Below are 26,698 nucleotides of genomic sequence, written 5' to 3' on the forward strand. Positions count from 1 at the left end.
ATTAGATTTGGTGGCGATCCGGATCATGGTCCAGATTCAGGAATTTTTTTAAGCATCACGATCAGCCAGAACATTAAGACCTCTGGGTATAACACATGCACAGTGTAACTGATGACGCGTTGATGACGCGTGACCCTGCCTCTTTCCTTCAGAGAGAGGGACCGAGAGAGAGCGGGGGTTGGTGGGTGGGGGGAACAACTGTAGAATCTGCGTTTTCACATTAAACTCGGTGAAATTACAGTTGAGTTCGACCAAAGCACACTTGGTGATTGTTGGAAAGAGTAACGATGACGGTTTAGGTGAGTTTTATTTTGTTTCTGATGTACAGTTTGAATGAAGTGTTTTACGATGCTCTGCTGCGTACAGCTGATCTCAACATAAACAAAAATACAAGTGGATGATGGCGCAAGCTGAACGGAGAGGGGGGCGGAGGTGTGCGCTCTTCGAGGGCAGAGCTTTTAGTACATTTTACAACTTTTAGGACCTAATGGTTTAAATAAGGGCTATTCAAGTGTTCGTACTGGGAAGTGGATTCACCTAAAAAAACATGTCCGCTGAGTTACAGACGTCTCTTTACCAATGTAAGTCTATGGGAAAAAGTATTTTTGGGCCCAAAGGCATCACCTGACGGACACCGAAGTTGCAGTACCGCCGTTTGGCCATTACGAAAATTGGCATCAATTATAAAACACAGCGCCAAAGTTGCTGAATTGATCCAAAATTGACTCAGAATCTGAAAGTGAACCATTTCAATTTGAAGTTTGTAAAATCTCAACACTGTAATCTTTAGCCGCCACCCACCACTAGCAGTGAACACAATAGAATTTCAAGCTCCGTGATTGGATGTTTCTTGCTGAAATGCACTTTGGGAGGTGTAGTTGACTTATGTACACAGGTTTGTACATTGAATTTTTTACCAAAGAACCAGATATTTTCTGTGATTTATATGATGATTCAACCAGTAGAAGTTGTAGAAAAGCGGTGAGTCACGTGACATTGACTGTGGTAAAAATGAATGGCTGAGAGGCTCAAGTGATGTCACTTGCGTCATTTTCACAGACTTAACAGAAGACAATGGCTTTCACAGTCTTAGCAGTACTCCTCATGATGAGTTGATTAACTGTGACATGTAGAATGAAGGACTGCTGCTTCAAAACAGACTGAGTTGAACTTCAGCTTCACTTGACCTGACTTTGCCTCTGTAATGACCTCACTCGTGTTCTCTCTCTCTCTGTACTTCTAGTGTTACAGCTCTGAGCTAACATTATGGTGGATGCTCTGCTGGCCTCAGGTCACAGATGGCTGACAATTACAACTCTCATTGTGTTTCCTACAGTTTTTGTACAGTACCCCCCCCCCCCCTTGCCCTTTCTATCCCAGCTTCCCAGCCGCCTTCTGCCCCCTTAATCAAAGCACAGTAAGATTTAGAGAGGAGGTAAACACTCTGGTTTTATGATTGGTCCCCTTCTTACAGCGTGGCCTGTGTAATTGAAAAGCCCTCGGTGACTATTTTAAGACACTAGTGGGAACAGATTCCCATGTGTGTGCTATGGCTGGGAATGGGGCTCTCTCTTTTTGCTAAACAAGTATGGTGTCTTTGGCTTGTTCTCTTCTATGATTACCGTATTGTACTGAATATACAGCAAATCAAACAGAAGCTTAAAACAAATATCCGCTGTTTCAACCAGGGCACTGATCTGTCACAATTGAGAGAGTACAAAAAGCTGTATCGTCACAATAAGGCTGTGTGTTTTTGAGCAGGTTTTTTTTTACTCAGACCATCTGTTCTTCACACCGCTCTACAATCCCCGACCGCCAACATGCCGCAAACCAAAATTAACGTTGTTTCACTGTGAGTAAAATGTTTAAACAAACAGAAATATCAGCAGTCAGCGTCTTCTCTCTTCCCCTGAGTCGGCCATAATAGACTCTTTGTTCAGCTCAAATTATAAACTCTTATTTTGGACGCCGTATGCATGTGTCAACTGCTGCGCTCGTGCGTCATGATGATAAATGCTTTGTACCTAAGATCTTAAGTTCTGTAAAGAGAGAAACGTGCTCTCAAATAAGTCACAAACTAAAGTTCATCACACTGACAAATAAGGAGAGCGAGGACTCCTCAAAAGAAAGAAAGGCCAAGTGAGGACATCCTTTAATAAAACACATTACGTTGTCAAATTACTCTTCAACAAGGTGAAGTGAGGTAGTCTAACCACATGTAGTGACAGATTTATGGTCCACACGAGCTTCCAAACCTGGAGTGCCCTGAACTCATTACATTGGATAATGAAGGTGGGGAAGTCTGCTTCTAGATACTGCATGAGTTGGCAGAGTTGAGACATGCATATTCCCACGTCACTAAGGCAGAAACGTGATGTCAGTTCTGTTTTCAAACACGGTGAATCACACAGACAGGAAGCACCCGCTGGTAAATAACTAAACTTCCACCGGGTTTTTTTAATATTAAAAAAGACAAAGAGTCTCCAGCTATGCTAGCTGCTCTGTGAGGTTATAATTTCGCACAGCGGTGCTTTGAGCTAAATGCTAATGTCAGCATGCTAATATGCTCCCAATGATGGTGCCAAAATGCTGATGCCAAGCAGGTAATGTTTAACATGTTCACCATCTTGGTTTAGCGTGTTGGCATGGTAACATTTGCTAAATACCACTAAACAATAGGGCTGTGTGTTGGCATAAATCTGGTGATACGATACGTATCATGATACAGGGGTTACGATTAGGGATGTGACGGTGAGGAAGTTTTCCCACTGGTTAATAAACTTGTGAAAACACCGGTGTTACCGATTATTTAACCTGACATTTTACGAGAAAAGATGACGCTCAGTATACGTATACGACCTTTCACTCTGAGGCTGCAAGTTTCCACCTGACGTGACTCCGCGATCGCTCCGTCCTCCGCACAGCGATTGCCTCATTAACGTTATGGTTAATTAGCACTTTCGCTTTTCGCTTTGACACCAAATCCTTCGCCACTGTTTTGTCTATCAACTCTCTCTCTTGTCCCGTGTGTGTGAAATATGACTCCTGCTACTCTATGCCGAGATTCCATACGGAGCAGACACTTTCACTCTCTGTTTGTAGCATCTGTCTTCCGGCGATGTATTAATGACATGGTGCTGATACGCCAAAATGAACCAAATGGGTTGGACTTCTATTAAAAAAAGGCGTTGAGCAAGTAATGTAATCGCCGTATACCTGAACACCATGTAATACCGGTAACACCGACTACTGGGCAAGCCTAGTTACGATTCAATATATTGCGATACTGTAAACAAGGCGATATATCGCGTTTTTTTTAATCTAATTTTAAGAAAACTGTCATAGTATAAAGAAAACACAGCCATATGCATAAAATCTGAGTAACATTTTTTTTTTTTTTTTATGCAATCGGAACAGTGGGATCTGCATTTGCATTTATCACAGTCCTTATAACATCCAACATCATAGCACTACTTTTTGTGCAATCTGAGCCAGGGTCTGCCACGAAATTTTGCATGGAAACTATTAATTAAAAGTCAATAGTGTTTTTGAGAATCAATACAGTATCGCAAAGCATAATATTGTGATACTGATTGTATCGATATTTTCTCACATCCCGACTAAACAAATAAAAAAAAAAATGCAGCGAAGGCTGATGGGAATGCTATTAGTTTTCATAGGTATTTGATCAGAAACAAATAGACAAATTCAAATTTTGACCTGATGATGGCACTATACGGAAAGTAAAGGGGCCATCAAAAAATGGGGGACATGAATGTGTGCAAAATTTCATGACCATAGTTGTTGAGATATTTTACTCCAAACCACGAATGTCATCCTCATGGTGGTGCTCGAGGAAAAGTCACCAATCTCAGTAGGATTCATCCTCTGGGAACCATGACTGTGTGTACAAACTGTTGTGCCAATCCATCCGGTAGATGCTGAGATATTTCTCAGGTTAAGTGATACCTTTGACCTGCTGGTGGCGCTAAAGGAAAAGTCAGGGAATCACTTAAGTCTGTAGGATTCATCCCCTGGGGACCATGGATATATGGCTGTCAATCTAACAGTTAAGATGTTCCAGTCTGGACCAAAGTGGTGGAACAGACCAAATTTAATGATAATGCAAAATGGTAAAAAAATGACACTCCTAATATATCTTAAAACGGGAAGTCAATTTTTCCTATACAACATTGGTAATATTGGTTCGTATTCATAGTTAAAGACAATTCACTTTTAAATGATGCTGTAGAAGGTTGACAGAGCGACCAAGAACTCAACTGTACTGTATATCTTCACTACAAAATGCACAGTCACATGAAAAAGAAACCTCCATGGAACTTGTGGTAAAAAGAACTTTTTTATATATAGAAATATAGTCCCATAAAGTCATTTAAGTAACATGAAGGCAGGGTCCCCCAACTCCAACAAATAGTGCTATTACCACATGAAAGACATGCTCTGCTCTAATTCCATTTGCCATTATAGCCTAACATGCCTTAAGTCCTGGCTTTACTGGGCGTACGTCTTCAGACAGAGGCTCTGTTTATCAGTGTTTCACCATATGCTATACTGGTATTTCATAGTGTTTGATGACCAGGAAAAACACAACGAAGAAGCTAAACTGAAAGTGCCAAAATGTAAAATTATTTAGTGAAAACGACAATAAATAAACATGCAGCAGGTTGAAGAATTGTTCTATTACCAAGCAATAATGTTATCAAGTGCAAATAATGCACTCCGGCAGAAGGTAAAAATAGATTAGAGTAGGTTTAAAGCGAGGTTGCAGTCAACCTTCGCAGATTCAATCAATAGACATCACTCATGCAACAACAGTCAAATCAAACTGTGTAACATTAGTGGACACAAAACGTACATGAGGTTTCCAGGAATATGTAATGCAACACTGCTTACACTGCGGTCCACTAATACTCCAATGCAGTGGAGTGCTGCGGGCACGCAGGTTTCATTTCACCTAATCCTACGGCTCAGTCACACCAACGAGCGTATTTTTTAACTTTGGAGAAACCCAAGCTAACTGTCTCTTGGGGTGGGGGAAAAATCGGTACAGCATGGTATCTCGATATTTTACGTGGCAATATTGTATTGATATACAGACGTCAAATATACATTTTTTAATTATATAACCTATTAACCTCCTAACAAACCGACAGCGGCTATTCTGTCTATTAGGGGTTGTAGCGGGCTCAGTCTTAAAGCTAGAGTGAAGATACAGTGGAAACCGCTTATAGTGATCACCGTTACAGTTAGGGATGCACCGATACTGATACCAGTATCAGGTATCGAGTCCGATACTGTGCTCATGTACTCGTACTCGTACTCGCAAAACGGCTCCGATACAACGGCACCGATACCACTTTACAGCAGCACGACATTAACCTCTCTTCACCATCTTTCGGGTCCTCACGCTCCACCTCCCTGACGCGCCACAGGTTTTGCGTGCACCCTCTGACTCGCGCGTGAGTTTACATGGGGCGCGGCACGACACGGTCGACAGTCGCACCGGGAGCAGGGAGCCCCGTCTCGGTGCAGCGAGGTGCGGGCGGGGAGCGCTGTAAAGCTGCGGCCACGAGCCACCTTCGCCCCGAGCCTTTCCAAGCCGACCTAGAGCCGGTCGCGGCGCACTGCCTCGTATGCGGGACTCCCCAGCCTGCTGTGTGTCACTCACACCCTCCAGCTGGCTGTTAACGAGGGTCTTTTGGCACAGAGAAGTACTTGTATCGGTACTCGGTATCGTGAGTACCCAAATGTAAGTACTTGTACTTGTACTCGGTCTGAAAAAAGTGGTATCGGTGCATCCCTAGTTAAAGTGATTATCGCTTATATGCATCAAAAAGCTTGGAACAGAATCATTCCTACACAAATTCTGTTTAAATAATTTGCTTATAGTGACAAAGTAGTCCGCTTATAGTGTTCATTTTGGGTCGTTTCATTAAAGGTGTGACGAAATATCGTGCAGCTCATGCAGACCGGCGCTCGTCTCCCTCCATGCTACCGAGTGAGTTTGTGCTGCAGAGCTGAAAAAAAAAATGGCAACGTCTTACCCTTGGTGAGGGAAAAGGTAGGAGAATTGGCAGCAAGCCAGTAAATGGCGAAGCGATCCGTTTCTTAACTTTGTATTCATATAATAAATATACAGATGCCAAATAGATGATAATCTGCATGAGAAATGATGCACACCAACAACAATTTGATTTATAATAATCATCCGCTTATAGTGATCAATTTAACCTGGACAGACGTGATCACTATAAGTGGTTTCCACTGCACTGGTATCATATGAAACTAGAAAAACCTAAGGAGTTGATAGGTACCATGTCATGTTAGCTTGTTGGAAAGAGCGCTAAATAACGCTCCAAAGTTATGGTAAACTTTGGTGAGGAAAAACCGGCATGGCCATTTTCAAAGGGGTCCCTTGACCTCTGACCTCAATATTTGTGAATGTAAACTCTGAGATGAACAGAGTGAAAACTGTATCTTATTAGATAAAACAGATGTTGACAAACTGCATAATTTGCTGTTGAAAAAAAGGTAATAAATCACAATATATCTTATTACAATACTCAGCATATCGCAAAATGTTTAAAATCTCACTAAGATTGTTTTGTGATATTATCATGACTCCCACCACTAGCTGTTTCTCCGTTTTCAGTCTTTATGCTAAGCTAAGTTAACTGCCTCCCAGCTCAGGTTCCATATGCACAGATATCAGATATCTTTTCATCAAGCTCCTGGCAAGAAGGCAAATGAAGTGTATTTCCCGATACGTCAAACTATTTCTTTAATACTTTGGTGTAGTCTGTTGACACAATGAAAACCTCCTGGCACCTCTGAGCTAATGAGACAAAGCTCGGTTAGTGGTTCATATAATATCTCATCAAAACTATCCAGTATTTCAAATGAATAAAACAGCAGCTTAAATGTGCCAGTGAGAACCGTGCAAAGGGAGCTCGGCAACGAGACGCAGCAAGTGTGTTTCCAGATTTCAAAGTTAGCCACAATCATTACATTTGATTCCAAAAAAAGATCAAAGAGAGTAGAAGGGAACCCGCACACTGCAGGAAAAGCTCCTCACCAGAGGTCTACAAAAATAGATGCTTTTTTACATTTCAACCATGCTCAAAACTCAGTGCACATTTCCATCAATGGTTCCTCCACAGTGCACTATATCATATACAATGAGAACTATTGAGTGCAAGAGATTTTGCCACATTTGTCACATGCAGTAAATGACAAACACAATTAGAGAATGACTTGTTTCATGGGTGTCCGCTGTGGCAACAACCAGCATCGCCACACTGTCTCCACACAATAAAACACAGTGGCAGTAAGTCACTTGACAGATATTCTGGTCACATTCATTGTTACAAACACGGATGCACCAAATTTCCAAATAAGGCAATGGTTATGTAGCTTGTGCAGCAATTCAAACCTGGATCGTTCATTAATAATCTAAGTACCCTTTGACCCTTCAGATAATGTACTGTATATACAGTACACTATGCATGTGTATGTTGATCCATCTTCATAAACCAATTTTAAAAAAATATATATTTCTCTTAATATCTAACTCTGTATATTGTGGAAAACTGTCACTTTTAGCTGTCTGTTTAATCTTTGAACTTACGTTTTAAAGGCGGGAACGCTTTACGACTGTAACAAAAACACTTTGTGGGAAGTCTTTAAAAGAGGCAGTAAAATTTCAGTTAAGGAGCCAAGATTGTAAAAGAGGGGGTTTCCAGATACAGGTAGTGTTAAAGGACTATTCCAACATTTTGAGAAATATGCTTATTAACTTTCCTTCCGGGAATTAGTTTGACATTGGCCAAGAAATAGTCCAGCACCAGTGGCAGACTCAGGCTGTCTGAGGGGCAGGGGCGAAAAAAATTAGAAGGGCACCAATGCACAGAAAGTTTTCTAGCATGTAGGGCAGCCTGTATGGCAGTGCATCACATCTTAATTTTAATTGCAACCTAAAGGGCACTTCATCACCTTTTCTCTACTCGAAGGGTACCTTAGAGGGCACTTCATTACATTTTCTCTACTGGAAGGGCATCCTAGAGGGCACTTAATCATGTTTTCTCCACTGGAAGGGCACCCGAAAGGGCACTTCATCACGTTTTCTCAACTGGAAGGGCACCCTAGAGGGCACTTCATTACATTTTCTACACTGGAATGGCACCCTAGAGGGCACTTCATCACATTTTCTGTACTGGAAGGGCACCCTAGAGGGCACTTGTTCACGTTTTATCTACCATAGGGGCATCCAAGAGGGCACGTTTGCTGTTGGTTTTGTTTGGCTTAAACAAATGAGATAAAACATGTTTATCAGTGAGCTTTAGAGGTGCTGGTAGGCCGATTTCTTTTTTTTTTGTGGACAGAACCAAGCCTGTTTCCCCCCATGCTTCCAGCCCTCATGCTAACCTAAGCTAAAGGCTGCTCGCTTTAGCTACATTTTTACTGTACAGACATTACAGCAGTATGGGCCCTTTTATCTAACTCTGCAGAAAAATTAGGAAAAGAGCATATATCCCAAAAATATTGAACCTTTTCTTTAAGACGTGCTTCTTAAGATGCAAAAGCCAAAACAAAACGGAGCCGTTTAAACACAATACTGCGAGCAAGCAATCAGTCTTTCACAACAGGCAATCTGCACGAATTACTGTTGAAGACTATACCATGATCCCTAACTCTACTGGCGCTTCATTATAGTTAGCTAAAATTAACAGCCACTTCAATAACAATAAAGCAACAGTAGGCAAGCTAATGAAACGCTGAGCTGTTTCCAGCGTGCGAGTCTGACCCAGACTTCACTCACACCCACCAGCATACTTTCCCCTTACATCAGCAAACAAGAAAACGGCAAAGCTTTTTATTATTCATAAAACAAGATAATACAAGCTGTCACTGGCATGGCAGACAACATTGTGGAGTTTTTTTTTAAACTGTGAATTACGCTCTCATAAAATCCCCACTTTTTATTCAATACAGCATGTCTAGACTATATTTTTATTATCATTATTGCCAGTAGCTAATTAGGATTTTATTGTGCAACTGAATTGGGGTTTTGGTGTGCCTTTGTTTTTCTAAGTTTTTGTCATTCCTCGTGTCTCTGGGGGGAATGCCAGTCGACCAGCTAGTCAGCCACCCACTCAGATTCAGAGCTGATGGAGGAACCACAAGGAACCAGGGACCGTCTGCATGTCTCCTCGGGCATCACACTGAAATAGAAAAAAGAACTACTGTGCTGTGTATCGCACACACACACTGAAAGGAAACTCTGCAGCCGAGATGTTTACGAGTTGATATGACAGTCGGTTGTTAGTTAGGCTTCCAAAAACTTCAATGGGCAAAGCCAGGGAAACTGCCTAGACAGGTTGCCAGTTCATCACAGAGCCAACAGTCAAAGCAACAATTATGTTTGCTCCTAGAGTATTTGGCAACACAAATTAATTGCATATAAACACATTTTTAGAAGAATAGGCTGCACCTTAACATTCAACTAATGGAATTTATTGGCAAGTCAGTGTCTCCAGTTTACCCGGGAACCAGGGCTTTGATTCACTGAGCCACTTACTTTTCTGCCCCTTTAGGCCCTGATCAGGCAGAGCTCGTTTTGCAGGTGGAAAAACACGAGGCGCACCGCCGCCTTTTTGTTGCCCCATTAGACATTTTAGCAGTTTGCTGCGTTTTAAAAAAAATTGTATATGTTGCTAGGCAACCACCAATAGAGTGCCAACGTTAACCTTATTACGAACCATGAACAGTTGGCGACCCAATAGTTAATAGTACAGTTTAAATGAATGGAAACAACTTGGTGCACTAATTTGCCTCGAGCTGTTTTCTGCTAAGATCACGGTAACTAAGGTCGGTAAACTCATAAACAGTAGCTCCAGGTATCCAACAACATCATCCAGGTCTGCTGTTTTGTGTTCAGATCATGGTAACTATGGTCCGTAAAGTCATAAAGCTATAGGTAACAAGCAAAAGTCAAGGGGATGTCCATAATTAACCGTTAACCAACATTAAGCATTTTAACAGATTAACGCTATCGGTTAAAATGGTTAAAAGAAATGTTAATAATTAACTCAAAAGCTTAGCGGCTCAGAGGAGCAGGAAGTCGGCTCCAGTCTCTGGCTCGCTTTAGCGGAGCGAAGGAGTTGTAGTTTCGTAGCATTTATTCACCAACAAATAAACTGTACACACACTGCTACACCTAAGTTCACAGCTAGAACGCCACCAACAACCTCACACTCACCGCCAACACACACACGGTCTGTTGAAAACTCGCTAAAGTTACGTGTGCGGCGACGTGTGCGGCGGCGAGCCTCCGGCAATGCTAGAGCTGCTAACGTAGCACAGATACACACGCTGTTTGTTGGACACTTGCTAAAGTTATGCCGGGCAGACAAAGTATCGTTATGCCAGGCAGACACACAGCTGACAACCTGCTAAACTCAAAGAATATCTGTTGTGCTCCTGCAGCTGGTACACCGCTGCATGCGAGGCACAAATGTTGTCGGTTAACGGTTAATAATCGGTTAACGAGGGTCGGTTATTGGTTAAGAACATTTTTCAAAATGAGTTTCCCTAGTCACCACAATGACAAAAAAAAAGCAAATTATGTCAGGCACTCCTGTAAAAACGTGCACAGAGTGGATAAAGGCGAGGCGTTCAACGCAAAAGCAGCACGCAAAAACGCTTCGTTCTCATTGAAAACAATCACAAAAAGCCGCCGCAGGCTGCTAAAACAAACTGATAGGGCCTTACACCGTATACTTCTATGTATGTAATACTATTCTACTGGTAATTTGTTACGGTTCATGTTTTCAGCCACACTAGTGGCTCCAGAGTTTCCTCCTTGAGGAATAATAATAAAAGTATGCATCCCCTGACTTTTCCTCTAGCAACAACCATTTGCGGTTTTGAGTGAAACGTCTCAACAACTAGGCTATTTGATGGATCGAAAACATATCTCAAAAACTATAGGATGAATGATGCAATTTGGTACATACAGACGTAGGCAAAGTTGTTGGTAACGTTCCGTTAAAGAGAGAAAAACCCACAATGGTCACTGAAATAACTTGAAACTGACAAAAGTAATAATAAATAAAAATTTACTGAAAATTAACTAATGAAAATCAGCTGTTGCTTTTGAATTGTGGTTCAACAGAATCATTTTAAAAAACAAACTGATGAAACTGGCCTAGACAAAAATGATGTTAGCCCTAGAAAAGATGTAAAATAATTTGACCTGTAATTAGCATCACAGGTGTCTTCAAACTTGTAATCAGTCAGTCTGCCTATTTAAAGGGTGAAAAGTAGTCACTGTGCTGTTTGGTGTCATGGTGTGTACCACACTGAACATGGACCACAGAAAGCTAAGGAGAGAGTTGTCTCAGGAGATCAGAAAGAACATTATAGACCTTCATGTTAAAGGTAAAGGCTATAAGACCATCTCCAAGCAGCTTGACGTTCCTGTGACTACAGCTGCACATATTATTCAGAAGTTTAAGGTCCATGGGACTGTAGCCAACCTCCCTGGACGTGGCCGCAAGAGGAAAATTGATGACATATTGAAGAGACGGATAATACGAATGGTAACCAAAGAGCCCAGAACAACTTCCAAAGAGATTAGAGGTGAACTCCAAGGTCAAGGTACATCAGTGTCAGATCGCACCATCCGTCGCTGTTTGAGCCAAAGTGGACTTAATGGAAGACGACCAAGGAGGACACCAAATCATAAAAAAGCGAGACTGGAATTTTCCAAAATGCATATTGACAAGCCACAAAGCTTCTGGGAGAATGTCCTTTGGAGAGATGAGACAAAACTGGAGCTTTTTGGCAAGTCACATCAGCTCTATGTTCACAGACGAAGAGATGAAGCATCCAAAGAAAAGAACACTGTACCTAATGTGAAACATGGAGGAGGCTCGGTTATGTTATGGGGCTGCTTTGTTGCATCTGGCACAGGGTGTCTTGAATCTGTGCAGGGTGCAATGAAATCTCAAGACTATCAAGGCATTCTGGAGCGAAATGTGCTGCCCAGTGTCAAAAAGCTTGGTCTCAGTTGCAGGTCATGGGTCCTCAAACAGGATAATGACCCAAAACACAGCTAAAAACACCCAAGAATGGCTAAGAACAAAACATTGGACTATTCTGAAGTGGCCTTCTATGAGCCCGGATCTAAATCCTATTGAACATCTGTGGAAGGAGCTGAAACATGCTGTCTGGAGAAGGCACCCTTCAAACCTGAGACAGCTGGAGCAGTTTGCTCACGAGGAGTGGGCCAACATACCTGTCGACAGGTGCAGAAGTCTCATTGAGAGTTACAGAAATCACTTGATTGCAGTGATTGCCTCAAAAGGTTGTGCAACAAAATATTAAGTTAATGTTACCATCATTTTTGTCTAGGCCAGTTTCATTAGTTTGTTTTTTTAAATGATTCTGCTGAACCAGAATTCAAAAACAATATCTGATTTTCATTAGTTAATTTTCAGTGAATTTTTATTTATTATTACTTTTGTCAGTTTCAAGTTATTTCAGTGACCATTGTGGGTTTTTCTCTCTTTAACGGAACGTTACCATGTTCCCCATCAGAATGAATTGTAATAACTTTGGTGATCCTAACTTTTCATCTACCACCATCATCAGGTCAAAACTTTAATTTGTCCACGTCTTTTATTTTATTTAGCCATTATTTAACCAGAAATGTTCCATTGAGATACAATATCTCTTCTGCCAGGGAGTCCTTGATGGGCAGTAAAATAAAAAAAGTTTCATATATAAGTACAAACGGGGATAGATAACATCACAAAAAACCTATACCAATAGACATAGACACAGACACAAACTAACATATTAACATATTTATTAGTAATGCGTTCTGTACACACTGTGTAGTGTATTGAGAGGGGACCCTTATCGACTGTTACACCGATGTCATGCTTGGTGCAGCTCGCTCTACGTCACTCATTACAGTATCAACCGTTACACCGCTGAACGGCACGCTGGGTGCAGCTCACTATGTTCATGTGAGCTTTTGCACCCAAATGACACATATACTGTAGCATTGCTCTGGGATACAGCTATTTCATGGCAGGCGTATTTCTCAAGACCCAAGGAAGTGCAGTGTCGAGTGGGAAGTTGTTCAGATGAGCGGTTCTCGAGAAATCTGCAAGCAGCAACACCGGAGACAAAGCAATCGGCCCCTTCCAAACAGGCATTTCATCCATTCTCAACTAAGGATGCACAGATCTGACTTTTTCAGTACCGATACCGATAGTGATACCTGGGCTTTGGGTATCGGCCGATACCGAGTACCGATCCGATACAAGTGTTTAATTAATAAGCTGTTTGTTTCACTGTGTTGAAGTGACTGAGATAATTCTTTTAATGTGTACGGTAACATCAGGCTTGACTTAAAGGTCACCTATTATGCAAAATGCACTTTTCCATGTCTTTTAAACATCAATATCTGTCCCCAGTGTGTCTACAAGTCACCATAGTATCATAAAAGACCATCCTCTCTCTTTTTCTCCTGCTGCGTTTGTCCGGAAATGGGTGTCGAAAAATGCTGCGCAGCTTTTCCTTCTCTTCTGACGTCGTTTGAGAAATGCAAGCCACGTGAGGGTTTCCTGGTCGAACCAGAGCAGAACCTTCAGTAGCTGACCCCGCCCCACAGCGCGTCACTGTCTCTCCTCCTCAACCGAACTTGAGCAAAGTAGCTCCTACTGTTAGTCTGCAAGAACCAGCAGAACAGGCTTCATGTACTCCCATCATCTAAATATAACATGTTCTTTCACAAAGGCTTTATGTAATTACACTGTTTAAACAGATGATATTTATATATTATATATATTTGATGTCATGCATGTAGCAGATTACAGGTAGTAAATAGTGACTGTAAGCAACACAACACATTTCTGTTTCACAGTCAAACTTTATTTGAGTTGACAGATGACAATATTAATTATTCACAGCATTTGTAATCATCTCACCTGCAGTTATGTTAACATGGTACAGGAGAAAGTCTTCAGCTCTGGTAAACTATGGTAAGCTAAGCTCCGGTGGTCTGTAGTCATGGTAACACAGAGACAGCTACTACTGTAAATAATATACCATTACTCTGATCTTCCATACATTTATCTTTTAGCAGAAATAATGAACTGACTACTGTTTCACATCTTCTATTTTCCACCCTGATGGTCGCTGTGTTTACACACCGTGTCATAGCGGTAGCATGTAGCTAACCCGTTAGCATGTAGCTACATGCTAACGGGTTAGCTCTGTATCTCCCATCTGCTCTCAGCTGTCTGCTCACAGCTATCTGCTCACAGCTGTCTGCTCTCAGCTGTCTGCTCTCAGCTGTCTGCTCTCCTCTGGGATGATTCTGTCGGTCATTTCTCACAGATGGATCTGTAAAGACAAACGTAAAACAGAGTGTATGTTTACGGTTTACAGAGTTGATGCATGAGGTAAACACTGAGCTAACTAACAGAGCTATAAATAGCATTATTTACCTGAGAGAAACCGTCAGGAAAACCTGGAATCTGGACCGCAGATGTTCATCATGTGTCGCCGATTTCTGATCAGATTCCTCCGGTAACGTGCGCTGGGTGAAGTTTCTGGTTTATAAACTTTAAAGTGGTTTATAAACTTTATTCTAGCTCCTCTCTCTCCAGAGCTTCTCCGGGAGGGAGGGGGAGAGTGTGACGCTGTTGTTGAGGACGTTTGATTGACAGAAAACGCTGACCAATCAGAGCAGAGTGGGAGGAGACAGGCTGTGAATCAGGGGTTTTCAGACAGAGGCTGAATTAGGCTCTGAGGCAGGCAGACTCAGGCTGCAGTATGAGAAGAATAAAGGGTTTTTTGAACATTGCAGCATGTAAAAATGTTCTAGTGCAACATTAAAATACATCTATGAACCTGGAAATGAGCATAATATGTGACCCCTAACTTTGTAAAACAAAATGTAACAAATAAATACATAGATATAGATTAACTGAATTGTCATTTATTATTATTAATAAATTGTACACCAGCAACTTGGTAAAAAAATCTTCAATTAACAGAAGAAGAAGAATTCCTTTATTGTCACTGCACAGAGTAGAACGAAATTAAAGAGCAATTCTGACAATGCATACACATATATTAAACAGTTATACAAATAAAGAATCTAGAAGAATAAATTGTAAAAAAAGATATGTTATGAATAGAGACCTTTTAAATGCAGTAACAAAATCAAACAAACATTGAATCAAAACTTAGACAGGAATTAAAATACCAGTATATAATGCATATAATATATAAACCTAGAATTGAATTGAATAGATCAGCCCCATTGATATCCGATCCAGCTTTTTAAGTCAGTATTGGCCCGGTATCGGTATCTCTGCTGTTTTTAGCCTGACTGACAACTGACATCCACTTCTGTTCAGTGCGACTACAGCATTTCCCGCATTACTGTATCTGCATTTCCCTACACACTTCAGTTGATGTCTTGTATAACAAAATGTATTTGTGTGGATAATTAAAACCTGCTAATGGTAGCTCCTGTCCTCTTCACTGTAGCTAATGTTCTTCCCCTCTAGTGATAGACGGGTAAATAGTAGTAGCAGATTTCTGCTTGAGCAGCAAAGTGCAAGAAAGACTTTGATTTAATGTTTTTAATGCTTTTCAAGGCATTGAGGTTGCTGTTGCTCAGTGTAAGTATCCAAAATCCTGAGCTGAAATACTGTGTGTGGGGTTGTTGGTGGCGTTATAGCTGTGAACGTAGCAGTAGCAGTATCTGTACAGTTTATTTGTCGGTTAATAAATGCTACAAGGCTAAAACTCCTGAGCTCAAGTCCCGAGCCAACTTCCTGTATCTTGCAACGCCGGCTCAGACTCTCTTAAGGTGGGCTTAAAGTGACGAGCCGCTACTCTGAGTTTTGCTCAGCTTTTTAATTAATTATTAACATTTCTTTTAACCGCCTTAACCGATAGCATTAATCGGTTAAAATGCTTAATGCCGGTTAAACGGTTAATTATTAACATCCCTAATCAGAAGGTCAATTTCAGTGCAAAGTGAAATGCAGCTAAATTCTGTGAGAAAGGACCATCTTTTCAATATTCTCCCAGAAATGTATTCAGTCATTTCTAATGTGCATGAAAACTTGACTTATGAGCTCATGCACTTGAATGTAGGTGTACATGCATATTATGACACTCCTCTGTGATTGACACATAGTAAGGGCAGAACAGCTGCGGGAGGGTGGAAGCTGTGGAGAATAGATGAGCGAGAGTCTCACAGATACAAAGAAAGAGAGGGAAAACTGAAACTGAAAGCAGCCCACAAGCTATATATAGGGCAGATGTGGTGCTGGTGATGCTCCTTGTAATAGAGGTGGTGGTTGGTGTCAGGTTACGCACCCCCCCCCTCCCTCCCCCCCCTCACTCTCTGTGTCCTTTTCTTGCTCTCTCTCCCTCTCTCTGGTGACTTTAGTCCTGGCCTACAGCTCTTTATTTACCCCCTTAGACCTCACATTTACAGCGCAATTACCCCTGAGGACGTCATCAGCTTGCTCTCCACTCCACAGCTGTCGGTGGTGCATGGCGCTCAAAGGAGACGGCCGGATAGGGGGGGGAGGAAGGGCAGAGGTAGGGCCTGGAGATGTCACCCTCCATGTGTTTCCTCGAGATTCGAGGGTTTCATCGAGGCTGTTAGTGTCCCGACGACTAAGAGGTAAACAACAGGTGTTACATATGGGATGCCTGGAGCGTTAATCTAAAAAGGGATTAGCTAAAATAGCATACAGTAGATTGGGTGACACAACAAGAAACTTGAAGCATTGTTTGAGATGGCTGTAATGCCTGGCTGGCCCTCTGGCACACATGCATATACTGCAGGCTGCTTGTGTGTACTTTTACATCTCTTGTCTGTTCGTTTATCTCTTCTGGGAGGTGATGCCCCTGCATAGCCTACGCTGTCCTCTTCTTCTTGTCAGTGGATGCATGACAATCCTTTAGGTGTTTTTTAGGCTGCAGTAAACTCCGTATATCACAATCATCATCTAGACTGCACTATTGACATAATTAAATCAGCTTGAAAAAGTTGCGCCCCAGGTGCACTGCAGGTTTAACCTCTCATCACAAGCAGATCTGTACATTGAAATTACAACCAGGTCGTGACTAGTCATGGTCAGAACACTGGTGAAATACACTTGTCAGAGGTCATTTCCAAATAGGCATGATTAGTCGCTCGCTTTGACATAACTACCCCGATTGTAAAGTAACGTTATTAGTGTTATAAGTTAGTATCAAGTCTTACACCAGGGAAATACAGTCTTACTCACGGGGGGGTAAAAACACACCCAGGTCATGGCCACTCATATCAGCACGTGAGCCTGTTTGGAACAGGCCCCCAGGAAGAGCGTCGTTCGTTGATGCCAATTTTTGTAGTGGACAAATGGCGGTACTACAACTTCCGTGTACCTCACGTGATGCCATTAGGCCTGTAAAGACTTTTTCCCATAGACTTACATTTGGAAAGAGACGTCTGTCACTCAGCGGATAATTTTGTTTTTAGTTAAATCAACTTCCCAGTACGAACAATTGAATAGCCCTTATTTAAATCATTAGGTCCTAAAAGTTGTAAATTGCACTATTAGCCGAATCCAGAGTTATTTCCGTGGTGGTTGTGACCCCGTGACCGAGCTATGTGACCGAGCGGACGCTACTGCGCCTGCTCCATGGGCCCAATGGGTGCGAAAGATCGCCGGAAGATCCAGGTACTTTTCCAGATGGAAGTTGAGCCATTTTGGCATCATGCGCCACTGAGCAATTTTCGCTGTATCTAGTTCTCTTAACACATCCATGGTGTCAAATGGTCCGGTTGCTCGGCCCCCAGTAGCCTCCTGGTATCCTGGTATTGCTGCTTGCAGCGTTGTCGGGGGGCTTGTGCCCGTTCGGAGCGCGTGGCCATTTGAAGCGGGCTGATTGCTTGGTCCCCACGGAAGTGCTGCTTGCAGCAGTGTCGAGAACCGCTCATTGCTCGTTGACTCCAGGGACGTGAAGAAGAGTTTGGTTGTAACGTTATCCAGCATCCATATAGCTTTATCAGGCTATATCCAGGATCAGCAGCAGCGAACTGAGTTGCGGTCTGCCCGCTGTAGACGACAAAATGGACTCTGAAGCTCCATCCCCGCTATTGCACAGAGCGCTGTGTGCTTGATTATTCAAAGTTTATTAATATTGAACACGCGTGTCCAAATTGCACATTTTGAAAAAGCACTCCCTTGGGTGACCAGCAATACACCCGCCAAGTGTGAAGTGGATTGGATGAGCGGTTCTCGAGATATGCGAATGACACAGACTGACAGAGATTCCTGGCTTTATAGTTAGATATTAGGCCACTGCTGACCCCTAAAAAGGAGACATTCCATGACTGCTTCTGACCCATAGTATTAATATATGACCTAGGGGGGCTAGAAGCATCCAATAGGGATCTCTATAGGGACTCTACAGAGTTTTTTCCAGTTTTCACTAAGTAGAGTGAGATTTTACATCGGTTGATTGCTGACGTGTCGAACACAGGTATTTCATTCTTTTCATTACTTTCTCATTCATAAAATTATTTTATTTTTTGCATTATGATACAGTTACTGTATTTACTTCAGTCAGGTAGGTTTCAATAATATACTACTACTACTACTACTACTACAGCTATAACAAATGAACACGAGATATATAATTTGCATAGATAGAGATTTGCAGATTTCCTACATAGATCAGTAGCTTGTCTCTGCCTGTAGCGAGCTGCTTGCATCAGAGGTAGAGCTCTGGATCCGACTCGGGGAACCAGGAGAACCTGCTCAGGGAGAATGGACAAAGTTTGAAAAGTACCTAGTTTACCCAGTCCTCATCAGACTCTTTAATTCTTCCAGCCACGCCTTCACCACAATTTCCTGGAGAACCCTATCGTACCACCACGTCCATAACTATGGGCCTGCTGTTTAGAAACAGTGTATATCGTAGCAAATTAGCTGAATGAAAGACAATTGAATGCTCTAACATGCACTTGAATAAAACATGAAACAAATAAGAAATGGACGCAGCAACAAAATCCACGTATGAACACAGACAGAGCCCTCTAACTCTGTTACTGTGCCACTCCACAAGATGCTGAACTTGAAATTTCTAAATATGGACTAAATATTTTTCTATTTAATATTTATAGGGAGTGAGAGGTTGAACCCACATAGCCTTGATGAAACAAATAAAAAAATATTGCTGATCTCGTCGAGCACCTCCACTTGCAGAGTAGTCTTGGAAATGATCTCCGCTTTTCATTTTGTCTCTCTCTTCATTTGCTCTCATGTATCTGTCTTTCTGTGTCTCTTTCTTAAACACACACACACACACACAGAGCTGCACAGCTGCATGCCAAGCAGTAATCTGATGGGCAGAGTACCCAGATGGTTTGATTCATATTCCTGCTGTTAGTTGCTGATGTTAAACAGGTGCTACCTGACCTTCATTCCACCGCTGCTCTACCCTCCTTCTCTCCGCCATATTATTTCCTCCGCATAAAAATCACACTGTGTTAAGTCTCTTCCCAGCCCTGCTATTTTTACTGGTGTTAACAGTGAAGTGCTGTATAATTACTGGATGGCAAATTGACTTTTAGTGACACACTGACGCCTTTTTATTTTGCCAATATTTTAATCAAAAGCCAATCACTGTTTTGTATAAACTCGGCCCGAAGCCACCGTCTCCCAGACTGCATTGTGGTGCCTACAGTTATTACGTTGTGTTAATGAGAGCTTCTTTCCACTGTAGTAAACAGCCGTGTGCCACCGTAGCGTTAATCAAAACCGTTTGCAATAACTAAATTTAGCTGGATTGCTGGACACAGCACGAGGCGTGTGCCCGCTTTGCCTAATGATCCATGGTGTGATGATTGTTTGTCTTTTTCTTGAAGGGAAACCATTGATTAGGCAAATATTTTTACTGGAAACAATTCTGATTAACATTCAAAGACCGTGCATTTCAGACGTATTTGTTTTCTCTAATTTCCCGCCTGTTTCTGAGTTTCTTCTTCACGCAAGACAAATGAACATGTAGCCTTATCTAACCGATGCTGGTAGATCCAAAGCAGCGCGGCACTAAAAAAAGCCTCCTCGTTTAATTACTGGGCTTGCGGGAAAACTGATACCCTCTATTTATTTGGCCAAACATTACAGTTCCGGTTGGGACAGATGAAACCCACTCCTGCCATCAGTCCCTTCTTCTGCAAAGTGTTTAATTATGGGAGAAATTTATGTTCTGAGAAAGTGTATCATTCAGATTCAGTTTGTTTTCCCAGGCCTGAGAAAACATCCATGTACAACCTCCCCCACTCCACATGTACATTCATGCAAACTGGTTTAAATAGACCTCTGGCGTTTCCCTCGTGCGAGTACAGTTTGCCAACTAACTTTATAAAGTGTTTTCAAAATGTTTAAGTCGACAAAGGTTTTAAAAGTCCTTCCTGTTTAATTCATAGATGGTGTTAAGGAGCCCCTTTGGTGCCTAAAAAGCCGTTAATCCCACCTCAGGGCCTAAAACAGCCTTAGTTATCTTTCTCTCTGCTGAATGGAGAGAGGAACAAAGAGCGGAGCGTAAGGTGGTAACTCAAGCTTTGGGCCTGTGTCGCTGGATAGCGTGCTGACTATGAGAGGCCTAGATTGCGTCCTGTGTTTCCCGTGGCTCGGAGAAAAGAGTCGATTCTCCTCGGTAGTGTCCAATGTCGCCGGAGCTGCTCTGGTTACCTGTGTATCCTAGTGGGGGGAAGCTGAGTGAAAGAGTTTCTTTTAACATAAATAGTTCTACAATAAAATCTGCATGACATATTTCCTGCATAAAATGGACAATTCCTGGCAACCTGTAACAACATCACCTCTATTGTGAGCCATGAAATTTATTTTGCAAGCAAATAGAGACTATATTAAATATTCTAGCATAAAAAAAATACATCTTTATAGTATCATTTTTTTCCCTGCGATTTGTGGAGCACTTGGCAATCGCCCTGCCAGTCATCCTATACTTGTCTCTTGGAAGGCCAGGATAAGGTGTCCACAGAGAGGATGTTCTGGGATAAAGTGACACAAAGCAGCAGGTGTGGGAAGAAATGGCTCAGTCTATTCTGTCCAAACTCTGGCATTTCCCAAGGTAACCATCAATAGCTTCGATTTCCAACCGTCTACTTGACCTGTGTGTGCATGGATATTGTATGTGTGTGAGACAGAGAGAAAAAAAGATTAGGGGGAGGGTGTTGGGGGGGTGGTAAAGGTTGCAGAATATGGGTAGGGGGCATGCAAAAGTGCTACACCTCTGACTGTGTCAGGTTAACTTCCTGAAAGGTAACAGGAGACTTCCACAAGCTGGATCTGCCATTGTTGTTGTTGTTGTTAGCTCCTTAGCAAACAGCGCCCTGCCGGTGGGCCAGTCATTACAAGGCGTTGAATGTAGGAGCCATTGATTGTATTAGGGATGCACCGATACCGATACCAGTATTGGGTATCGAGTCCAATACTGTGCTCATGTAATTGTATTATACTCACAAAACGGCTCCGATACAACGGCACAGATACCACTTTACGGTGGTGCGCCCGACCCCGCTGGACCGGGATCCCACCTCAGCCGGCGTGCACCGGCCCTCACTTTCATTGCCCCATGGGGTTTTGTTTGCATCCTCTGACTCGCGCGTGCGTTAAACTCCTTGGTCCGTGTTTCAAGGTGGGTTGGGTGGGTTGCCGACATCGCCGCAGACCACTGGCGCCTTTTACGTGGGCCAAGCCCTGATCTGAGGGCACGACGCGGTTGGGGCGCACTGAGGACAGTCCGCTCCGGTCGACAGTCGCACCGGGAGCAGGGGTCCGTCCCCAGTGGGGAGAAAGGACACAGCAAGCCCTTTGTCCACGGTGTGGCGAGGTCCGGTTGGGGAGCGCTGTAAAGCTGCGGCTGAGCCACCTTCGCCCCGAGCCTTTCCAAGCCGACCTAGAGCCGTTCGCGGCGCACCGCCTCGTATGCGGGACTCCCCAGCCTGCCGTGTGTCGCTCACACCCTCCAGCTGGCTGTTAACGAGGGTTTTTTGGCACAGAGAAGTACTTGTATCGGTACTCGGTATCAGCGAGTAAACAAATGTAAGTACTTGTACTTGTACTCAGTCTGAAAAAAGTATATAAACTAGTTAAAATCAGCCCCACCTTTACCAGCTGTAACATGAAAGTGATGTACACATTTAATACATCGCTAATTATAATCCAGGAATATATTATTCTGAAATTCTGCATAATAACCACTTTTACTCTAGGTACTTTAAGTATATTTTGATGCTAATACTTTTGTACTTTTACATAAGTTACATTTTGAATTGAGTATTTTTACACTGTAGTTTTGCTACTTTTACTTAAATAAAAGATCAGTATTTCTTACACCACTTCATAAAGACTTGAAACAGCTAGCTTTGCTCTGTCCAACGGTAACAATGTGCTCACTAATTTACATGTCATCTAATATGCCGAATCCGTACAAAAAAACAAGTGTAAAAAGAACAAGTTGTATTTAAAGGGAATGTTTGTAACTTCTCACACGTATAAATCATTGCAGGTTGGTGTCTCATGGCTACGCTGTTCAGAAGAGACTCCAACACAAACTACACGGAAGCACCAAAACCGCAAAGTTGTATCTAGTGAAGCCCGTCTGTTAAACAGTGTTGGCCGCGGTCGGAGGACGCGGGGGAGACCGTAGCTTTGATCTCCAGGACCGGAGTCTCTGCTGTACTCTGCTCCTCTGCCTGCTTGCCTTCACTCACACACCGCGCTCGTTCTCGCTCTTTCGCTCCACTCTCACGTGCATGCGCGCACATACTACACACTACAGAAGAGTTAGTTTAGCTCTGAAAATATCTAGTGGACATTTGTGCAGAAATAACTGCTGCAGCTCCTCCAGACTGACAGAGGTTTCCCGTGTCTTGTGAAGTGACGGGGCTCCGCAGAGAGAAACGTTATCGTCTCCGAGGCTGAGGCAGGAAAAGCCAACACTAGGATCAGCATTGATTCATGGAGAGACCTTCGTCTGGTCAGCTAACATTACTGCCAAGCAGCTGAAATATAGTGATATTTTGGTTTTAGCTGACGTGTGTTGCCTCACTGTTTTGACCGATGCTTGTTCATGTCTATGTAGAGCGAGCACAAGCGCACGCAGGCAACAGGACGCTGACTTTTGTTGACTTAACGGCTACAGGGGTCGCTGTTAACAAGCAATTTCTGATTCTTACAAACAGTCCCTTTAATTTGGAGGGGTTATGTTAAGCTAAGCTAACCGTCTCCTGGCTGTAGCTTGATATTTAACAGAGTGTGGTATTGCTCTTCTCTCGGCAAAAAAAAGTAAATAAGTATATTCAAAACATGTCAAACTGTTCCTCCGGGGGGAAACAAAAAGAGGAAGGGTTTATATGTGCCTGTCTTGTATTTACTGTTCCTTAGCTATTACAGAAGTATTCAGGTACGGCTGTAGTACGGCAGACGAAGCATAACGCAGATGAAACATGAACATGTGGAAGCCTGTATGCTGTAGAAGTCAGTCATTATTTGGCTCATATTTCATTTAAGCTGTCTTTACAGTATATTAGCAGCTTGTGGTTTGAGGATACATACATTCATGAGGCTTTGAAGAGGCAGAAACATTCATTTCTCTGATGTGTGTGTGTGTGACGCTGTTTGGTTCAGCTTGTACCCCCTCTGGTCTGTAATTACTCCAAATCTGGTAGAATCCTCACTACAAAAACACAGGGTCATACATTTGCTGTGAGATATGTCATATTTCATTTCTCCCACTGCTAATGAACCATACATTAGTATAAGAAGGAGAAGCTGAGTGGAACGTGACAAGCCTAAAACCGACAGATGACGTGTCAAGTTTGAACTCAAAACCTTGATAATACAAAGCAGCCTCATCTTCAGCTCCACCGCAATACACGCTGAAGACACTCCAGAGAGAAAAGCAAATATGCTTACTCAGTTTCCCTGGATTCCCTCTGAAGTATTGCTCGCTGTTTGCTGCCAAACGAACAGCATGATTTTGTCATTATTTCTTATCCTTGTTTTCCCCTCCTTCATTTTTTTCCCCCTCACTTTATGGCAGACCGAAACCCTGGTTGCTGTGATATGCTGCTTTGTTTATGTGTCATCTAATCTTGCTTAAGTAAATGCATCATCCCTATGGGTTCAGTGAACCTAATGGGAATGCCTTGTAAATGTCCCAGAAGGTGCGCTGACATCGAAAAAGGCAGAGTTTATACGAGGGTAAAGTACACATGGAGAAGTAGAGTGAGGCAAGAGAGCGAGAGAGAGTTTGGATGCAAAATGTCACAAACATCTGTTCCTCGATGATGCAATTGTATCAGCTCAATGCAGCAGAAGGAGCTTTACGGCTCCACGAAAATGGACCAAACCCTTCAACCTTGAGGTTGCACGTGGAGGTCAAGTGTGGACATGTTGTGTGCAAACCTGAAATACCTTTTTAAAAGCTCACATGAATCATCAACAACACAGAAGCGTGCTGCCCTCACACACCCTTTCGCTACGCAGTGAGGAAATCCCTTTGCATAATGCTATTGATATAAGGAGTTAATATGCATTCACACAGTCGGCGTCCCGAAACAAGTGTGACACCGACTGTCGTCACATGGCGCGATGCCAAGTAATACCAGATCCTCGTTCCTGCCCCGATGCCAAAAAGAAGACTCCCCACGCCTTGATCTGGCCTGAGTCAGCAGAGCGGGGATGGTGCCCTGCAGGTTTAGTCCGTGTTTGTGTGAGCGGGGCAGAGCAGACATGGAAGGGGGGGTTGGAGACTTAATTTCATACACAAGAAACGCAAGAGCTGAGCTATAGCTTAGGCAACTTTAATGACAGATATGAGTGTGTGAGAGGGAGTAAAAAGGTATTTAAGAGGTAATTACATCATCATATGAAAGCATGGGGTTCAATTTCATTGTACTGCAATACAATTTAAGTAACTTAAAGGGCGGGTCCATTATTTATTTATTATGTTTTTAAATATTTTTTTATAGTGGTGGTGTTCCTTATGTATTCAAATCCGAACATTCAAATTGTTGTCGAGGTATGTATATGTTTTAGCGTCAAAATGCTATTTTCCCCTTCAAAAAATGTTTCCCCACGTTTCTGCATGATAACGCTGTTACATGTACAGTATATATGCATCCTTATAGTCAATGTATTATCTTTACATACAGTAACTTAGACGACGCCACATTAGTTTGGATCCGAAAAGTCACACAATGACACCAACAAACTAACAGATCGATGACCCATGTTCTCTGAGGTCAAATTACTGTTTTTGTGAATGGAGTCTGGTGGCTTTGAAGACAGTGATATAACGGTTTGCTGTTCCCCGTCAGAATGCGCTGTCTGACGGCAAGGTAAAGCGGTGAAAATATTCTAAATATAGCGTACACTGATACTGATTTTTTTTACATGGTTAAAATTCGTTTTTCTGCTTCTCCCGTCCACAGCTGCTTTCCCTCGTCGTCAGACAGCCCTCTCCGACGGGGAAATGGAGCCGTTATATCGTTCTTTTCAAAGCCACCAGACTACATTGACAAACACAGTAAAACAAACTAACCCTTTAATTATTTGACCCGTTCTTTACTTAGCTCATTTAGTTATTCAGTTAAACTTAGCACAGCTAACTTTGACTCAGCTAGTGCTAGCGTTCACTATATATTCATAATGTTATTGATTACTTTGGTAACCTACGTCACCACTTTTTTGCAACGGCTGAGTGGGTGTTTCCATTTGAAAAAAATGGAAAAGAAGAACGCAGATGGACCCTCCCTTTAAACAGACTAACCCTAATACTTCCGTATTATTATAAGAATTAAAATAACCGGCTTCGCTTTGTCATGAAATCATCACTCACTCTGATTATTTACAGGTAAAAATCTGAAGTGACAATAAATAGTAACCATAGTTTCATAGTTTTATGGCAGAAGAAGGAGGTTTTTATGCACCAGTGACGAAAAGCATGGCAACATCACTCGCCACAGAAATTAATGGAGCTGAATTTGATTAAATACTCGTGGTTAAATATCACATATAAATAGGAATTTATATGTCACATAACAAAAGACCTTGTCTCTGACATAAGTGCTTGGACCTCGCTTCACTTCTCTCCCCTTCGTGGAGGTTGGAAACACTGACACTATCATAATTTTATTACGGTATTTATTGCGCCCGCTGAGACGTACATTACACGTCGGCTGTGTTTTAGAGGCGAGTGTTGTTACCCGGCCCGCTTTTAAAACAGCTGCTCAGCCTCTCACGAGCAACACAAAGCTGATGTATTTCATGGGATGTTTCAAAGCATCGTTTGGAGATATGAAATTTTATATCAGTCATATTCTGGAATAGCGAATGGAAAATGACTTTTCGGGGTGTGTTAGTGGGTTCACGGCTAATTTATGGACATATTGAGTGCATAACACTTCAGCTGCTCTCCGTGTTTATTGACGGATTTCTGGAAACCATTGAGTCGATCAGCAGAGATGTGTGTTTACACAGTGAGACAGCATTCAAATCTGAAATGATCTGGACATAAATAGCTGAAACAATACTTTTACAAGCTGTAA

At 42.4% G+C, this 26,698-nt stretch overlaps 1 protein-coding gene and 1 long non-coding RNA gene across 2 annotated transcripts in view; one reads left to right on the top strand and one right to left on the bottom strand.

Moving 5' to 3' along the window:
* Positions 1-26,698, top strand: part of klf4 (Kruppel like factor 4) — a 109,228-nt gene that overhangs the window by 20,546 nt on the left and 61,984 nt on the right. The window lies entirely within an intron of this gene.
* On the bottom strand, positions 8,993-10,952 carry LOC141757439 (uncharacterized). Its single transcript, XR_012591650.1, has 2 exons — positions 9,599-10,952; positions 8,993-9,242 (listed from the first exon to the last, which is right to left on the bottom strand). It is a non-coding gene; the product is annotated as an uncharacterized LOC141757439 (long non-coding RNA).

Source organism: Sebastes fasciatus, chromosome 19 (assembly GCF_043250625.1).
Source record: "Sebastes fasciatus isolate fSebFas1 chromosome 19, fSebFas1.pri, whole genome shotgun sequence".
Classification (NCBI taxonomy): domain Eukaryota; kingdom Metazoa; phylum Chordata; class Actinopteri; order Perciformes; family Sebastidae; genus Sebastes; species Sebastes fasciatus.